Raw genomic sequence first — 17565 nt, 5'->3', positions numbered from 1 at the left:
TTTGTTTACTCCAGCATTCTTTTCCCACAGTGGGTCAAACAGATGCCTGTGGGAAGCCCACAAGCAGACCGTGAGCACAATAGCACTCTCCCATTTGGGTTCCCCAGCAACTGGTCTATCAAGCAAATCTTTATCTAAAACCTTCTCTCCAATGTTCTGGAAACCACACAGGATGAGGGGAGGTTGTATGTGGTATGGTCAGACTGCGGGGGGGGGGAATTTGCTCTTGAAGAGCTAAAAAATAAAAGCAGTTGAAATTGGGTATGGGAGAGAAAAGCTTTAAGTTGTAGAGCTGGCTGGGACAGACTACTGAGACATTTCTGGCTAGGCCAGGGTTGGGGAAACTTGTGGCTCTTCATCAGTAGCGTAGTGGCAAATTCAGAAGTACAGGGTCCCTTCATGATAGTCACACCACAACCCCTCACAGCCATGCCCCCTTTCCACTTTCCCTTATCTCCCCCATCTCCCTTGCTTTTCCTTTCGTCTTGCGAGTCCATAGTCCACTACAACAGACATCCCTATGAGCTGATCAGCATGAAAGGGGAGGCTGTGTTAGCTACTGAGAAGAGTCTTCTCAGTTGCTGACTCACCTCCTCTGATTGGCTTCAGTCAGCACAAATGGATGACTCTTCTCAGTAGCTAATACATTCCCTTTTCATGCTGATTGGCTCATACATAGGGACCTGGCTGGGACCCTGCTCCCAAAAAAGTAACGGGTCTACGACCCCCCCACAACCCTGGACAACTACACCCCTGCTCTTTATATGTTGCTGGACCTTTGATCTGAACCAGCAGGTTCCTTATGTATATCCTTATGTACCATAGGCCCTGTGTTTCAAAAGGAAGTTAGCCATGTAAAGGAGTGTTAGGTCCAAACCCAACACGCAAGTCGCCCTGTCAACCCCAACTCGCTTATTACACCCGGGAAGAGTGCGGAGTTGAGTGCAAATGAACCCACTATCAGAGATCAAGTAACACGAGACAAAAACCTTTGCAAAGGGGACCCAATACTTACAAGCCGAAGCAGGCCAGCATGGGAACCTCGTTTATTGGTGTCCAAGAGTTTATATAGGCTTACCCCGAAGTTTACAATATCGGGTTCAAGTCATAAAGTACAAAAGAAGCAATTGCTAACTGTTATAGCTTTGGGGCATATGAAAGGAGGTAAAGGGGTACAGGGGGAAGGACAAGAGTGGAAACATTAAGACTATCTCCCAGACTCTGTGTCTACATACTTCGCATGTCCTTGAGATAAGCACTATGCAGAAACAGACAAAGGCAACTATCAAGGGGAGGCCCAGCTGCAACCGGGCGCCCCCTAAACTGGAGACAGACATGATATTACTTTGCTTACATATCAAAGGAGTATTACAAGTCAAGGTTTGTGGGACATTGGAATAGCGTTTGACATTTCTATGCAAGGTTCATTTGTAACAATAAGCAAGGCCATAAGCATAAATGTGATACAGAAATGCATAGTAGGGAAGTTTCCAGCTTAAACCGGCTTTTATTATGCGAGCCACTGGAATGTAGGTAAGGGTCAGGTCACCAGGAAATAAACCGACATTTTATATCAAAAGTCAAATAAAGGCCACTTTGGTTCTATTTCCCGTGAAGCCCAAGCTGGTTTAGGTAGGACAAGTGAATTATAGTTTTACAAGCACTGGGGGTTTCAATTTATCCCTAACAGGAGTACTTGGAAAATTTCCTCTGCTTGGGGAGAGGTCAAGACAATACAAAAATAATCTAAGAGAGAAAGTGCTGGATAACTGCAAAGAGAGTATATGCTTCGTTGATTTCTTCTAGACAGAAAACACGCACTTTGATTTATTGTTATGTTAGTTATAAGGACAGATGTGGTGAGGTTCAGAAAAAGTCAGTTAAACTCTCACTTTGGAACTACCTGGTTAACTTTAGGTGTTTTGCATATCAAAGACTCTTTAAAAAAGGAAATAAATGAACAAGACATCTTTCCCAGGCAAAAAAAGGGAGGGGAAGAAGTGGTGAGCAATTGGATGCCAAAACTACTAGGACAAAATCAGTATCTTTGTTAATAAGCAACTAATTTGGTAAATTATTAGGTCCTCATTAGCTCTGGTAGAGACAAAACGATTGCTTGGAATTCATGGCTCTTCCCTCACAGCTAGTTCACACAAGCAGCAAATAAGGGAGTGCAACTTTAGACACCAGAGAAGTGATTACATGGTTGAATGTTTGTCATGGAACAGGATGGGGGAAATCACTCACATACAAATCACAGCACAATCAAGCACATTCAGGACAGAGGGTGGACCAGCTCTCTTCTCCTTCACCTCTAGTTTTCTGTGTGCAGGAATATTCTGTTTTCTTCTGCTCTTGGTTGATTTGTGTATAACTGATTTTACTCAATGGATTCAGCCTAAGTTACAGAGCAATCCAACTCAGGGGAAGTCGGCAGAAGGGGTGCTGGTGGAGGAGAGCCAATGGGCAAGTCCACAGCATCCATTTACCATTTTGGAGCTGCTGGGCTGGTGAGACATCAGCTCAGCAAGGAGGTGTGTACATCAATGCAAAAGAAAATGGTGACTCTCACGAATACTCCTACTGGTGAGTAAATGCTCCCCATTGACTTCCAGTGAAATTATTTTCTTAGACCCATCTTTTTCTCAACATAACTTTGGCCCAGATCGGGACCCACAGGAGTGCTCTGAATGGGAGTTGGATGTTGCATACATCCCCCAGTCCCTCCTCCAACATACCTCCAGAATGCCCCCTTTTTTTGGCCTTACGCCAGCTTCTGCTGGCACCCCTTCCACCAGGCTGGGCTTCTCCAGCAGACCCCTGGCTGAGCCAGCAGGATCCCAACTCTGCCACAGCTGTGCCTGGCAGAGCCTGGTAGAACCAGGACCCTGCTGGCTCAGCCGGGGGTCCACCACATCCAACTCCCCTCAGCCCTTTGTGCAAATGAGCTGGATTAGTTAGTTCCCTTTGAAATCCATAAGGCTTAACATGTGATTTTATTTATTTATTTATTTATTTAAAACATATACTGCTTCATCATTTGCATTTCTAACTCAAATGCATTTGCATTAGCAACTCACCTTGTTGATTCTTAGTGAGAATTAAGTGCAACTAACTGAGATGGCAATCCTCAACACACTTATGAGTGAGTGAGCCCCATTGAACATAGTGGGGCTTGCTTCTAAGGAAGCGTTCAGAGGATTGCACTGAACATCTGGATCAACCCAGTGTATTTTCATTTTTTTATTATTTTGAGCTGTTTGAGGGATCTTTTTAGGGCTGAAAAATGGATGCTTTTATAAATACATAAATTCATATAATCCCCCCCACTCTCTGAAGTAGTATAGTGTGAAGTGGCATCTGATCTCCTGTTTGGGAGAAGCAAGCCTGTGCTTCTCCCTGCAGTGATGGCTGGTGCCCATTGGTAGGATGGAAAATAGGGAACCAAGGGTAGATGGAGCCAGAACCAATGACAGGCAGATCAACTAATTCTAGTTTTGACCGCCTCCTTTTCCTTGCTGAGTTCTACAAGGGAAAACACTGAGACTAAGGAGGAGGACCCTGGCAGGCAGTGCCACCCCCTGGACTGGTTGTAAGCAAGAAGACAAACAGATGGAGGCTGGCTGAGAGCAGACTAAGGTTGGTAGGGCAATCTTCATTTTTCCACAATGGACCAGACTCCACTGTCTCTGGCATAGTTCTAAATCCTCCTTGCCTTCAGTCTTTTATTTCTACATACCCCCACTTTTATCTAGGATCTTCGTATCAAACACTCGTTTTCAAATGCAGGATGCTGTTGTCGAGAAAAGGGGCTTTCCCCTTGGCTGGGAAGCAGCAGAGCAATCTGGGCTCTCTAGAGCAATTCCAGACAGTCAGTATCCCAAGTAATGACCCCCACGTGTCTACAGAACCACAGCCGGGAGATGGACTGAGAGATGGGAAGGAGACTGGAAAAGGCCAGCCAAGGAAGCAGGTGTCTTCCTGCTTGTGACCTTCCTTTTCTGGCAGGGCTCCGGTGCCTTTCACAGCTGTGTGACAAACAGAAATCTAGCATTTTCCTCATCACTGCATCTGCAGGCAGCTGTGGAAGGCCTAAGCCCTGCCAGAAAAAAAGCTGGAAATGCTACAGGCATCTGACACCCAACCCCCTCACCCTGCAATTACCCAATACATATGCTCCAACTGTTCCTATTTCATAGGGACAATCTCTGTTTTCTGGTCGCTGTCCATGGTCAATTGCTGCTCTGAGTTTGTTCTTAGTTTTTGCCTTGTTAAAATTATTTGCACAAGTTTGCTGGAATTCTCTTTAGAATTCACTCCAGAGAAAGAGAGAGTTTCTAGCTATTAAATCTCTGAGTAATTGTGAATGTGTGGGTTAAAAAGGAGATGCATCTAAATAAATATTTTATTGGTTCGTCATTGTTGGACTGGCTTACTATGTGTTGGATGTTATTGTTTTTATCATGATGTAACCTGGACATCTGGTGAGGGGTAGGTGTCCTATTTTATAGCCTCTGTAGAATGCTGCAGTGTGCTGGGACTCTGAAGGGATCCTAAGTCTACCCAAATTTGCGGAGGAGTCTTGGCGAGACTCTTACTCCTTTGTTAGAAGAGATCTGAGTCTCTTCTCATCATTTAGGTTTCTGTGAGGCTCAATGGTATGGTTTGGATTACTATGCTTTACATATCCATTTCCCTCCACCCAGGGTCTTTCAAATGTCCAAGGTTGCACGGTTACCTCCTGCACAGTTCACTTTAATCCAGTCCTCCCACCTTAGGTCTACCTCACCTAGCCTTTCTCTGCTACCTCTGAGGTCATGATGTTAGTTTTAAAGCTCATTTGGATAGTGGCACTGCTTGGGCTGCTATCCTTTCTGCGACTCTCTCCTCTCACATCCCAGCTCTCTTCTTACTCTTACATCCAGCTGAGTTGGCATCTTCAGTCTACTCTGGCAGCCAAGCTTCCTCCTGTCTGCCACAGCTCTGTCCACACACAGCTGCCTCAGATCTAGTGAAGTGTGGGAGCTGGAGCCATTTTGCGCTACCTCTCCACAGTGAGAAATAAAAATTAATTAAATAAATAAAGCTCGTCTTTGGTGCACAGGGTTCTAAATGCATGCACATAAGCAGTAAGGTACCATGCAGGGCACAGGTTACAACTTCAGATATTGTAGCTGCTGAGGTGTATTTTGAACTGTTGATAATACATCATTATGTGTGCCCCATTCCTTTGGACAGTGACAAGTTCCAGGGGTCCTGAATTCTTATTGGTATTTTCTAATATTTTCATTTATTTACAAACATACAGGTTGAACATAGGTGGAGTTTCAGCTTAAGCACCCCAACAGATATCCTGCTCTGACCAGGCTCTGAGCTCTTAGAGGAAGTGGACAGTAGCAGTGGCACCTATGAGCAGGGTACCATAATGTCAGATAAGGCAGAGCCTCATGAAGCAGAGTCAGGCCACAGCAGGTAAGAAAAAGTAATGGAAGGTACAGCCAGGCCCAGCTTAGACAAAGCAAAGCCCGTTTAGATCTTGTGTTCTTACCTGCTGAAATGGAGCAAGGTCGAAAGGTGAAGCCTCATCAAAGCTGGCCAAACTAGTCCTGCTGATGTCCTACCCCTTCTGGAACGTTGTTTGTAGCCTTAAAGGGATATTTTTCTGAAGCTGTTGACTCTTACGACATAGAGATGACAGGGAATACTCCAGAATAAATCTTCTGAAACCAAGGAATCTGGTAAAACAATGTCCCCTCGCCTAGAACAACTCAGAACAGGGAAGCAACTCTTTGAAAGGCACCTACTTCCCATCTGTGTCCATCCCTGCACTTGAGGATGGGTTGAGTTAGGGAAGCATAACAACAGATGGCCAAAGTTGACGGTTCCCACAACAGATCTCTATGGAGACATCCAGGACCCCCAAGTGCTGTTAGCTCTTCAGAGTACAAATAATAATAATAACAATAATTTCTCTGAGCCTCTTTTCCCTCTCCATCTCAAACTGTAGTCTCTTGTCACACAGAGACACCTGGAGTGCCACAACCTTTGTGGGAGGTGTGGGTGGGAGGCCTGCCCCATTCTCTCATTGGTTGTTCATGTTCAAACCATTCCCCAAAGCATCCTGCATCAAGAAGCAACTGTCTTAACTATTTAAGACATAGTCCAAACGCCCAATCTGCCAAGTTGGGTGGTCTTCCTCCTCCCAGCCCAGAACAGCTCAGCTGGCCTGCCTATACCTGCAGAGTGATGCTAATATCAGTCTGCCAGTGCAGACCTCTGTGTTCTGTCCCCTGCAAATGAGGGCAGGTGGAAGTTCTGTCAGCAGGCTTCTCACCAGTAGCAGCCCACAAAAAGCCCCAAAATGAGAGGCTGAGCTTGCGGGGCATCGGCTGATTAGCATGAGCTACAGGGTTGTGGATGCAACTGTGGGCCCAACACTCCATGAGGTTCCACCACTGCCCAGCTGGGGTTTGGACAGAGCTTGGAAAAGTTACTTTTTTGAACTACAACTCCCATCAGCCCAATCCAGTGGCCATGCTGGCTGGGGCTGATGGGAGTTGTAGTTCAAAAAAGTAACTTTTCCAAGCTCTGGGTTTGGATTGCTCTGATAGTTCCCATGACAGCATATCACCTGTAGTTTACCTAAGAAAAAAGATGTGTCTGGTCAGACTCAAGGCAGCTTTTTCACCAGCCATTTCTGTCCTTCTAGCCCATTAACCCTCTTTGTCCAACTCTTCAGACTCGCAACACTTATATAGGGCAATCATGTTTTCTAGGCTATTTTTTCATCCAAAAAAATAAGCCTCCTTTATTTTAAATTAATGAAGGGCATGCTATTACGGAGTAAATTAATGCAACACACTAGAAGGGTAGTTGAGCCATATGCAGATGTGTCGTGATGAAGACACAGACCACGTGCAGTGTGACCTTTGGTTGGAGAATAAGAATGTCACAACTATTTCCTTATTTTCATATATGAAATCCTGGAGGATACGTTGGACGGTATAGTTAATACATATCACCACAACTGGTCTGGGGTTATTCGAGCTGTCTACTGTGTTTCTTTACAGCACCTTTCCATCCTTCAGCCTCCATTGCTTATTTCAAGCTAGAATTTTGGTTTAATTGCTTCCTGTATTTCCCATTCTCTTGGCTACTTTCAAGAAGACACAGACAAGCTTAAAATCAGCTCAAGCAGGCCATGAGTTGAACCAGAGCATTTCTCCAACCCATTAATGTTTCTAAACCATTAGACTTTAACAAGGATAATGATCTAGTCAATCTAATTATCTAAGCAGAAGTGCCATGCATATAAAGAAGTCTAAGGGAGAAATCCCAACACCACTAAAGTCAACAGGCATTTTCCCTTTGATAACTTCCATTGAATCACACGTATTGTTATGATTTCCGGTTTTGAGGAGACCCATGTCAGGTTATATCAGTCAGCCAACTTTTAACACAGAAAAAAATATGAGCAAATTTTTATTATCAGACTTTCTTCTTTAGCCTGTTCATTAATTACTTAAAACAGTTCATGGGAAAGGAGCAGTTAGTGGGCTTCTTTGATGAGAATTAATGGTTCATTAGCTTAAATTGCAGTCAGTTGCCAATACATTGGGAGAAGATGGAAAAACAATGATTCTTTCTGGGAAACAATAGAGTGGGCTCAAGCTGTGCTTTTGAATTTACACATTGATTCTTCAGGTATGATTGTTTTTAATGAGATTTTATGGCATATAATTATTTTATTTATTTATTATTTTAAAAAAATTCTAAACAGCACTTCATCCTGATGGATTCTAAGGGAGGTATCTTGCTTAGCCCTGGCTTGGTACCAAACATGGAGTCCTTACGACAAACCAGATACACCCACAGTTGGAGGTCCTTGAGAAACAGGCAGGGACCCTTATTGGCAGGCTGGCTGCTTGGGAGATGCTCCATCCCAGCATTTCCTATATGGTTTTTTTTTAAAGGCTTCAATTTGGTTCACTTTACAAGAAGGCTGCTTGAGACCTGATGGAAAAAGTAGCTGAAGGAGTTAAATTGGGCACCTCAGAGTGACTAGTATTTCAAGTCATTTGCAAAGGACATGACCTTTTGCAATCCAATCAATGTGATTCAAGAAATAATTGCTATAGTGTGCCTCAAGACCTCTGTTCAGCCATAGAATAAGACTAACTAAAGGATGAATACCACCATTTGTCCTGCAAAAGATAATCCTATCAAGGTGGAGACCCCGTCTTATCAGGACCACACAAAGTGTAGAGGTATATTGAATGACACCTCCCTGATCCAATCAGTTTTTGAATTTGCTGAAGCTTTTGCTTATGAGGATATAAAACTCCAAGCTTTATAGCAAAAATTGTTCTACTTGCCCAGTTCCACTCTGAAATCACTTGCTGAGAATATCATTCCCACTTCTAAGCGGGGACGAGTTTGCCTTCATCCCTCTTCCTTTATCAAAGGAGTTTTGGTAGTAGATCCCTCCTGAAGGGAGGGTTTTTTTAGAGAATGGTGATGTGGGCCAATCTGGTCAATGGGGAGGAGCAGGGAAGCTTGCTTTATAAGCTTGTTCCACCCTCCAATTGTTCCTCCTTCCTTTGCAGCACCATTCCTCTCTTCCTATATGTAATATGGGCTTTGCTAGTTGTCTATGAAGGTGCTGAGTAGGAAAGTGCTTGGGGGTATTCCTGGATCCAACATTGTCACTGGAGGCTTGGGTGGCCTCAGTGGCTAGAAGTGACTTTCTCCAGCTCTGGCTGGTTCACCAGCTACATGCACTTTTGGAAAGAGATAGCATGGCCACAGCACTCCATGTTCTGGTAACTTCCATACTGATTATTGCAATGTGCTCTACATGGGGCTGCTCTTGAAGAAGACTCAGAAACTTCAACAAGTCCAAAATACAACAACCAGATTACTGGCTGGGGTTCCCTGTATATAACCACCATTTTAAAACAGCTGCATTGGTTGCCAGTTTGTTTCTGGGCCCAATTCAAGGTGCTCACCTAAATAATGTAGGTCTGAAATATCTGAAAGGCTGCCTCCTTCCCTACAAACCCTCTTGGATGTTGAGATCAGTAGAGGGAGCCCTTTTGATAGCTCCACCATCCTCAGAAGCTCGGGGTGGTGATGGCCTGGGAGAGGGCATTCTCTGTGGTATCCCCTAATTTGTGGAATTCTCTCCCCACCAAGGTACATCTGGCAATTTCATTGTATAGTTTTAGGCAAACACTGAAGATGCACCTCTTTACCCTACTTTTAATGTATGAGATATATGTTTTTAGGACCTATTTTGTGATTTTAGGTTGTTTTTAATGCTATATTTTTAAATGGTTGTAACCCACCCTGGGATCTTTGGGTGAAGGGTAGATAATAAATGTTACTACTACTACTACTACTACTACTACTACTACTACTACTAAACTGAGATAGAACATGTGTATTTGAAACATGTGTCTACTAAGGAAGATTGTTACCACCCCTGTATCCAATGATGGGTTTCCCTTGAGGGTCCCTCCAGGTTCATACTAATGAAGAACCCCCAGAATTCAGAGGAGGAGGTGGAGCTGCTGCACCCACAGTCCTCAAGAACACCAGTGTCAAAAGCTTTGGATCCAGGTTGAAGAGGAACAGCATAGTATGTGTCTACAGACTCAGACTCATTGGTCTACTTGTGAGTACTGATACTCATTCACTGCCAGAAACTGTGGTTAAAGTGTGGTTTAGGAGGCCAGAGTATATAAAGCCTCCTTCTTAAGTCTTCCAGTTGCTGGAAGCAACATAGGCCTCAGCCTCCTGGTTTCAGTCTCCCTGTCTTGTTGTGGTGTACCTTGCCTGAACGCCATGTGATAATGACCTTGAACTATTGCCTGACTTTGTCTCTGGATCTCATTTGGACCGTGACAGATTTTGTGTGTTTGGCCTTGTGGTTTGGTTTTTGTGGACTGGGCTGTAGCTGCAAACCTGCCCTCTTTGGTGAGTACTTTGATGAAGCTTTATCTCTTCTGTAACTGAGCCCTGAGCCCCTGAGGTCAAGCCTTGGAGTATGACAGCAGTGAACAAAAATACACACAGTACGTTACACACACACACACACACACACACACAGATATATATATATATATATATATATATATAAACGTAATTGTGATTAACCAAACAGAGGTTTTTATTATATTAACAAAATGTTTCAGCTTCCGCCTTCATCAGCTGCCAACATACAAATGCTGTTACCAAGGTGGCAGTTATAGAGCTTTGAGGATGGAATGCTCAGAGGGGCTTCATTTGCAGAAGCTATGTAGTGGTGGTACTGTCCTCCAGGTTAAGGCCATGTGGTGCCAATGTGTCCAGAGAGTAAATCCAAAAGTTCTCCCTTTTGGTCAATGCTGCTGGATCTGCTGGCATCTCTATCGCTGTTATGGAAAAGTCCAACAGGCTGTGATGTTAAAATGGTTTGCAACTGGTTGCTCCACTTTTTTTGTCAAAATTGCCGACTTGTGGTTCCTGAAGCGCGTGCGTAGGTCAGTTGTGGTCTTTCCTACGTATTGGATATGACATCCTGGTCTTTTGCACTCGATCATGTAAACTATATTGCAGGACCTGCAGGTGATGTTCTGTTTGATGTAATATGTCCTACCTGTCCTAGTGCTTGTAAAAGTGGCTGTCTCCCTGAGGTACACACAGGTGATACAGCATTTGGAGTGACAAGGATGAGACCCTGGATTGGTGATAGGTGGCTTAAGGGAGAACTTTTGGATTTACTCTCTGGACACATTGGCACCACATGGCCTGAACCTGGAGGACAGTACCACCACTACATAGCTTCTGCAAATGAAGCCCCTCTGAGCATTCCATCCTCAAAGCTCTATAATTGCCACCTTGGTAACAGCATTTATATGTTGGCAGCTGATGAAGGTGGAAGCTGAAACATTTTGTTAATATAATAAAAACCTCTCTTTGGTTAATCACAATTATGTTCATATATTAGGTGATTAATGGAATCCTTATAGGGATCCAGAGCAAGCTTGAGTGAAGTTCTGTTTGTTGCTTTCAAAACTGTCTATATATATATAAAATGTTCAAATGTTCATTGTTCGATAAAACTGAGTGGCAACTAATTATCTATAAAAACCGCATACACTATCCAATTTCACTGAGGTAAAGCTTTGAAATATCTGTTTGAATAAAACATCAAGGAATTTTAATTCTTGCAATTTTTTTTTGTCCCATCCTCTCTCCAGGCTTCACCATTCAGTAGTGACTGGTGAGTGAGCTCCATGGCTGAGCCTGTGTTGTTCACAGTAAGAGACACTGAAGGCATTATACATGAAGGAACAGCCCTTGGTTGTTTCAGACGTCTTGTAAAGACTTATCTTTCGCTGACCCATAAGATTAGACCAGAGCTTGGAAAAGTTACTTTTTTGAACTACAGCTCCCATCAGCCCCAGCCAGCATGGCCACTGGACTGGGTGGATGGGAGTTGTAGTTCAAAAAAGTAACTTTTCCAAGCTCTGGATTGGACCCTGTTTCATGTGCTTGAATCCCCTGAATTTTTGTTTCATTTGCATTTGTATGCTTTTATGTGTTTTTATACTGCAGTTTTATTGGTCTTAAGTTTTAGTTTTGTTTTATGGTTTTTGTATGTTGTATTCCACTTAGAGATTTCCTAAAATAATAAATGGTTTATAAATGCTTTAAAAACAGGCAAATAGAAAAAATGGCACTGGCTACACTGGTTTTCAACTGGTAGCAGTAAGCACATATAATGTACAGGCATTTGAAAATTAACATAAGATGATCCAAAGTCAGGTCAGGGGTCCCTCTAGTCAAGAACCCTTTGATGATCACAAACACAGCATGGAGACAATAGCCTTGGGATGGACTGGTCTATTACTTGTCTGTCAGCTTCACAGAGATTAATTCATAAGTCTGATCCATCCCATTTGCAGATCATTCTGTGACATTTATTTTCTAAAGCACAAAAATCACATTATTTTTGTATGGGACCATATAACACATATTTTTCCTTGCATTTGTGTACCATTTGGAATAAAAGGATGCTAAGTACTGCTTAGAACATATAAGGAGCACAGTTCCTTATGGGATGGGGAACCTGTGGCCCTCCAGATGTTGTTGGGCTGTAATTGCTATCATACCTAGCCGCTGACCATGCTAGCTGGGAGTTGGAGTCCAGCAACACCTAGAGGTCAATTGTTATCCATCTCTGCTGTGAGCAAAAAGGACTTCAGACAAATCAGATAACTCAGGATCAATGGAGGCTTGTCCACTAGGGTGAATGGGCCTCTGCCCCATCAAGCTCAATCTACCCTCAGCCAGTCCCCACCTGTCTGCTTTTTTACTTACAACCATTCCAATGGGTGAAAGGGTCACCTTTCTCCTCCTTGGTCTTAGTTTTGTCCTTGCAGAACTCAGTAGGGAGGAGGACAGACTGTTCCTGTCATTGGCTCTGGCTCTTCTTACTGTTGATATCCCTGCCTTTTGCCCTCACCACTCCCAACAGGCACCAGCCACCATTGCTTAGGATCACGTAGGCCAAAAATGGGGAACCTGTGGCCCTCCAGATGTTGTTGAACTCCCATAATCCCTGGCCACTGACCATGCTAGCTGGGAGTTGGAGTGCAAAACATCTAAAGGTCAGATATTATCCATCCCTGCTGTGAACAAAAAGGCAAACAAGATACTTAGGCCCATTTAAACCAGGGATGGAGAACCAGTGGCCTCCAGATGTTGATGGACTTTTACTCCCACTACCTCCAACCAGCATGGGAAATGGTTAGGGATTATGGGAGTTGGACTCCAACATGTGGAGGGCCACAGGTAACCCACCCCGATATAGACATTGCATTCAGTATTGATTGAATATGCACGAGGGATTACTTACTCATTCCTGTTGACCACTACCTCCTTCCTATAACCATTGAGAACGATTTCTGAAAGAGCTGGTGCATGTACACTTTGTACATAGATGACCTTTCTTTTTTCATGTTATGCTCGATACATATAAAGAGAGGATGAGGGTCACTAAGTCAAAACCCTTTCATCTAATTTTGAGTGACCCCTCTCCTGTTCTCTGTAACATAGACCCCGCTGTTTATAGGGTAACTCTATCCTCCAAAAAATCCCTTTCCAATCCATAGAGGCAGCTGCAACAGGAAGAAGGGGAAGACAAAGATCAATTACATGAGCTGTCTCCTAGGGTTGTACATGCCCCCACCCTGAGCTGGTTTGGGTCCTGATTCAGTGCTTTGTATCAAGCCTGATTTGACTTAAGAACTGGGCCCTGAGGGAAATCAGGGGCCTTTCACAGATCTAAGTTAAATTAGGGTTTAAATGTTAATCAGATATGCAGTCAGCAGTGCAGGGAAGCAGGGAGAGAAAGTCAGGCTAGAGTCTCTGCCTGCATCTCCCTTTTGACAGCAGACCTGACCTGAGACTATCTGGGACTGCCTTGTCCCACTATTGGTAAAACCTCAAATTGTCCAGATCCAGTTTGGGATTTGTCTGAAGCTGGGGCACAGCCCTGCTGTCTACCTGTCATGCAACCACACTGGATACAACCCTTAGTCTTTACTGGATATTGCAGCTGTGTAGTCCCCTTGCTGGCTCCAAATGTGTGTACAAAAGTTCAAGAGGGATGATTTAGGAGAAAGTCAAACAATAGTGGAAGAAAACAGTAAGTTAAAAGTTGGACCATTGCTACACTCTTTATATAGTCTTATTTTTAAAAAACAAGGAAGTAATGTAACTCCTTTCTGTATTCCCTGTATTAATAATGAAAAAGCTGAGTAACAAAAACTAATCCATCACTTTCCTAGAAATAGCCTCCACAAATAGGGTCAAACCCTATTTCTTCTGCTGCTTTCCTTATTATTTCTCTTTAATGAACTGGCAAATAAATTACAGAGAGCTTTTTATAACCTGTTTTCTTATTAATTCCCCATTTTCTGCAACAGGTTGTTAAATTAATGAATCAAAGAAATAAAAATGCCTGCTAATTTAATTACACGATTACTACTGCACCAACATTTGTTTTAGCAGCATATAATAATCAGAACAGTTGTTTTTTTTATTTTGAGCCTCTTTTATGTAAATGGCTTTGAAATTTGCATAATATTTTCATTGCCGATACTTCTTTTTTGGCATATGTCTGTGTTTCTAATTTTGTGTAAAATATTAATGAGGGAAGCAAAGAAAATATTGACAAAATTAATCTTCTCTAATTTTTCTAATTATTCATAATGCAAACCAAACCAGACTGAAGCTATCTGGATGGGAGATTTATTCCAATCAGAATTAGCAATGTTCCAATACTGCAGAAATCTGGGATCTAGATTAGTCTTCAGACAAGTAACAGAGTGAAGATATGCATGCAAAAGTTCACATAGGTGGGAAGGTTGAACATGATGAAATGCTAACTGATGCTCAGCTAATCTATATAATGTGATGCACATCACAGGAAGGTAATGGTAGAACTATATGCTCATCAGAAAATAAATTTGGAATCATAGGCCAAGTTTAGATTAGAGTTGTACGCAAATGGTCTCTTGAAATTCTGTACCCTACTGGTGGATAGAAAAATTGAGGAGGGGGGATTTCACCAAATTTCTCCAGAGGGTGGAGACATTCTTCAACAGTTTCACAGGGATGGGCATCACAATTAGTGATGACAGTAGCACAGCTTCTCCTCCCCCTTACTTTCTGTTTTGTTTTATGTTTTCACAACAGCTGTGTTGGCAGCGTCTCGGGCGCTGTGTATGTAATGGTGGCCAAATGGTGAAGAATATTTGGAGAGAGTTATAGGGCCAGCAATAGTTTGTATAGAGCAGAAGTGTATATTTATCCTCAAAAAAGAACAGGCTTTTAGATATATGGATGAGGCACGGCATCACACACATTGCATTATGTGAATGGTGAAGCGGAGAACATAAGAATAGACTGTTGGATCAGGCCGGTGCTCCATATATTCCAACAACCTGTTCTCAGAGTGACCTGTGAGAAGCCTGCAAGCATGACCTGAATGCAATAGCTTTCTCCCCTTCTGCGGTTTCCAGCAACTGGTATTCAGAAGCATACAGCCATTGGGGTTAGTGGCTATTGAGATGTGGCTACATTGAGATGCGTGCTCACTCCTAAACTAAGTTAGAGAGTCTATAACCCTCCAGTTTGATCCTAGGCATGTTTACTTAGAAGAAAGTCTTACTTTGCTCAGCAGGGTGTAATGATGAAAACGAAGTCCAATTGATATTCCTGAAGTGCCCAGGACCACCTTAGCAGCATGGTGTTGTTGTTTCTCATTGTGTTCAGCCACGGGTGGGAGCCTGACAGGTGGTGCCAGGGAAGGAATATTACACAGGGCTTAGTCCCAAATAAATGTGCTTACCAGGGCCAGCACCAAGAATGACTGGGCCCTTGGGCACCAGCCTGCCCTGGTCCCATGGCGCCATAGCCCAACATCCCCCCATACAAGTGGCACAGGGCTAATAAGCCAGCCCTTGCACCCCATCTACCTCTCGTGTATGAATGACATGCTTGCATAGTGTGCATGCCTGCCATCAACCAAGATTGCATAGTGTGCATGCCTGCCATCAACCTTTGTGAAGTCCCTACTGCCATCTTGGCTGATGGCAGGCATGTGTGCACAGTGTGCATGGCATTCCCACTGATGGGAGGGATAGGTGGGGCATGCAGGTGGGCTTATTGAAACCTACACTGTGTGTATTGGGGGGCGCCTGGGAGCTCCCTCTCCATGATCCAAGGCAGGGTTGCGTTGCAGGACCCAATGCTGCATGGACCACAGAACGGGAGCCCAACCAGGCCATCCTCTGGCACTGGCCCTGCTGCTTACAAGTACATAGCTAGGAGTAAGATTGTATCACTGGATCCTGCAGAAAGACTGTAAGGCTATCTGTTAATCAGTATTCCTACTAGGGGTGGGGAATCTGATTCAGTTCACATTTAAAGGTGAGTCTATCAAATTCACACATTCCGGAAAAAATATGAGAACCAAAACACAGCCATCCTTTGAAATTTTCAGTTATCCGAATTTCACAATGCAGTTTTCCAACCAATCAATGTTTTTTTAAAAAGTGTGCATAAGAGTGAGTGTGTTAGTGAAAATAACATACACAAATGCAGTGTATTGGGAACAATTGCTAGCAAAAATGTGTACATTGGTAAAAAATGTTTTCACAAATGTGCTTATTTGGAGAAATTCACACTAAAATGCTGATGAATTTCCATGAATTTTTTTTTAATTGCAAATTGCTGCAGGAATGTGGAGAATTGAATTTAAGACTGGAAAAATGAGAACTCGAGAAAAGCAAAATTGACAGATCTTTCCAACCCTACTTTTCATTTCCTGCTTTCAGAGGAACATTGCCTACTATGCCACAGTAGTGCCTTCAAGTAGCAATACATGGCTATCTTCACTTATAAATGTTGTCCAGGCCCCTCCTAAGACCCCCTTTAGGGACTGGTACATAAACACCCGCCCCTACTCTGCTTCATCAGCCTTACAGCTTGTCATGTGGATTGTATTCAACTAGGTTCTACACAGAGTAGACCCACTGAAATTAATTCTTCAAAGTTAGCCATATCCCTTAACTTCAATGGGTCTACTCTGAGTAGGACTAGCAGTGAATGCCACCTTTTTTATTAGTGATATCACCGACGCTTGTCATTTCTGCAATTTTTTGGAGGGGTGGGCTAAAATTTCTCATGTTCCCAGTAGCCATGGCAGGTCTTTCAAAAACTTTGTTTTACCACTGCCAGAGGTGGTAGTAGAGGTCCTAGTTGGCAGATGATGATAATCATTCCCCCTCCCCCAGCCAAATATTCAAGACTCAGCAACGTTCTTGTGCAAAAAGAATGGTCACCACAGGGAATGTCAGTGGGACTGCTACATCCATGGCATTATTATTTTATTTCATTTTGATTTAATATCTAGGGTACATATTCCCAAATTGTGACTCATGAGCTTCATTCAGGTGGTCTGCAGCATGTTCATAAACAATACAATTTAAAAAATCATACAGCATCTAGTACAGCATGTTACAATTGCTACAATAGGCAGAAAAATCACTGAGGCCCACCAAGACTCTCAGCAATTTTCAAATAGTCCATCAGGGAAAAAACAAGTTTGGGGACCACTAATCTAAGGGGAAACAGCAAAATAAAATTAATTTCCATGACCACTACGAATCTCCCCCAAATAAGTCCTCAAACTTCTAAAGAAACTCCCTGTATTAAAATCACTCTTCCTTTTGCTTCCCAAACACCCCCCCAAAATATTTTTGTGCCTCCCCAATTTTTGAGCCCCACATTCTTATTTGGCCAAGTTCTGCTCTGCATCTGCCTCTGTCTCCATCACCACCATCCATGTTTGTTGATCTGAAACTCAACCACCACCTACAGTTTGACCCTTGCCAAGTTTGATTCCCCCCCTTTGTGTCCAAATTCAAGCTACCTCTGCCCATGTCATTGTCCCTCTCACAAAATCTAGGGGCAGGTGCTAGGCCAACTACGTTGGTCAGCTCATCGGGC

Source organism: Rhineura floridana, chromosome 12 (assembly GCF_030035675.1).
Source record: "Rhineura floridana isolate rRhiFlo1 chromosome 12, rRhiFlo1.hap2, whole genome shotgun sequence".
NCBI lineage: Eukaryota > Metazoa > Chordata > Lepidosauria > Squamata > Rhineuridae > Rhineura > Rhineura floridana.
This window is presented reverse-complemented; position numbering follows the sequence as displayed.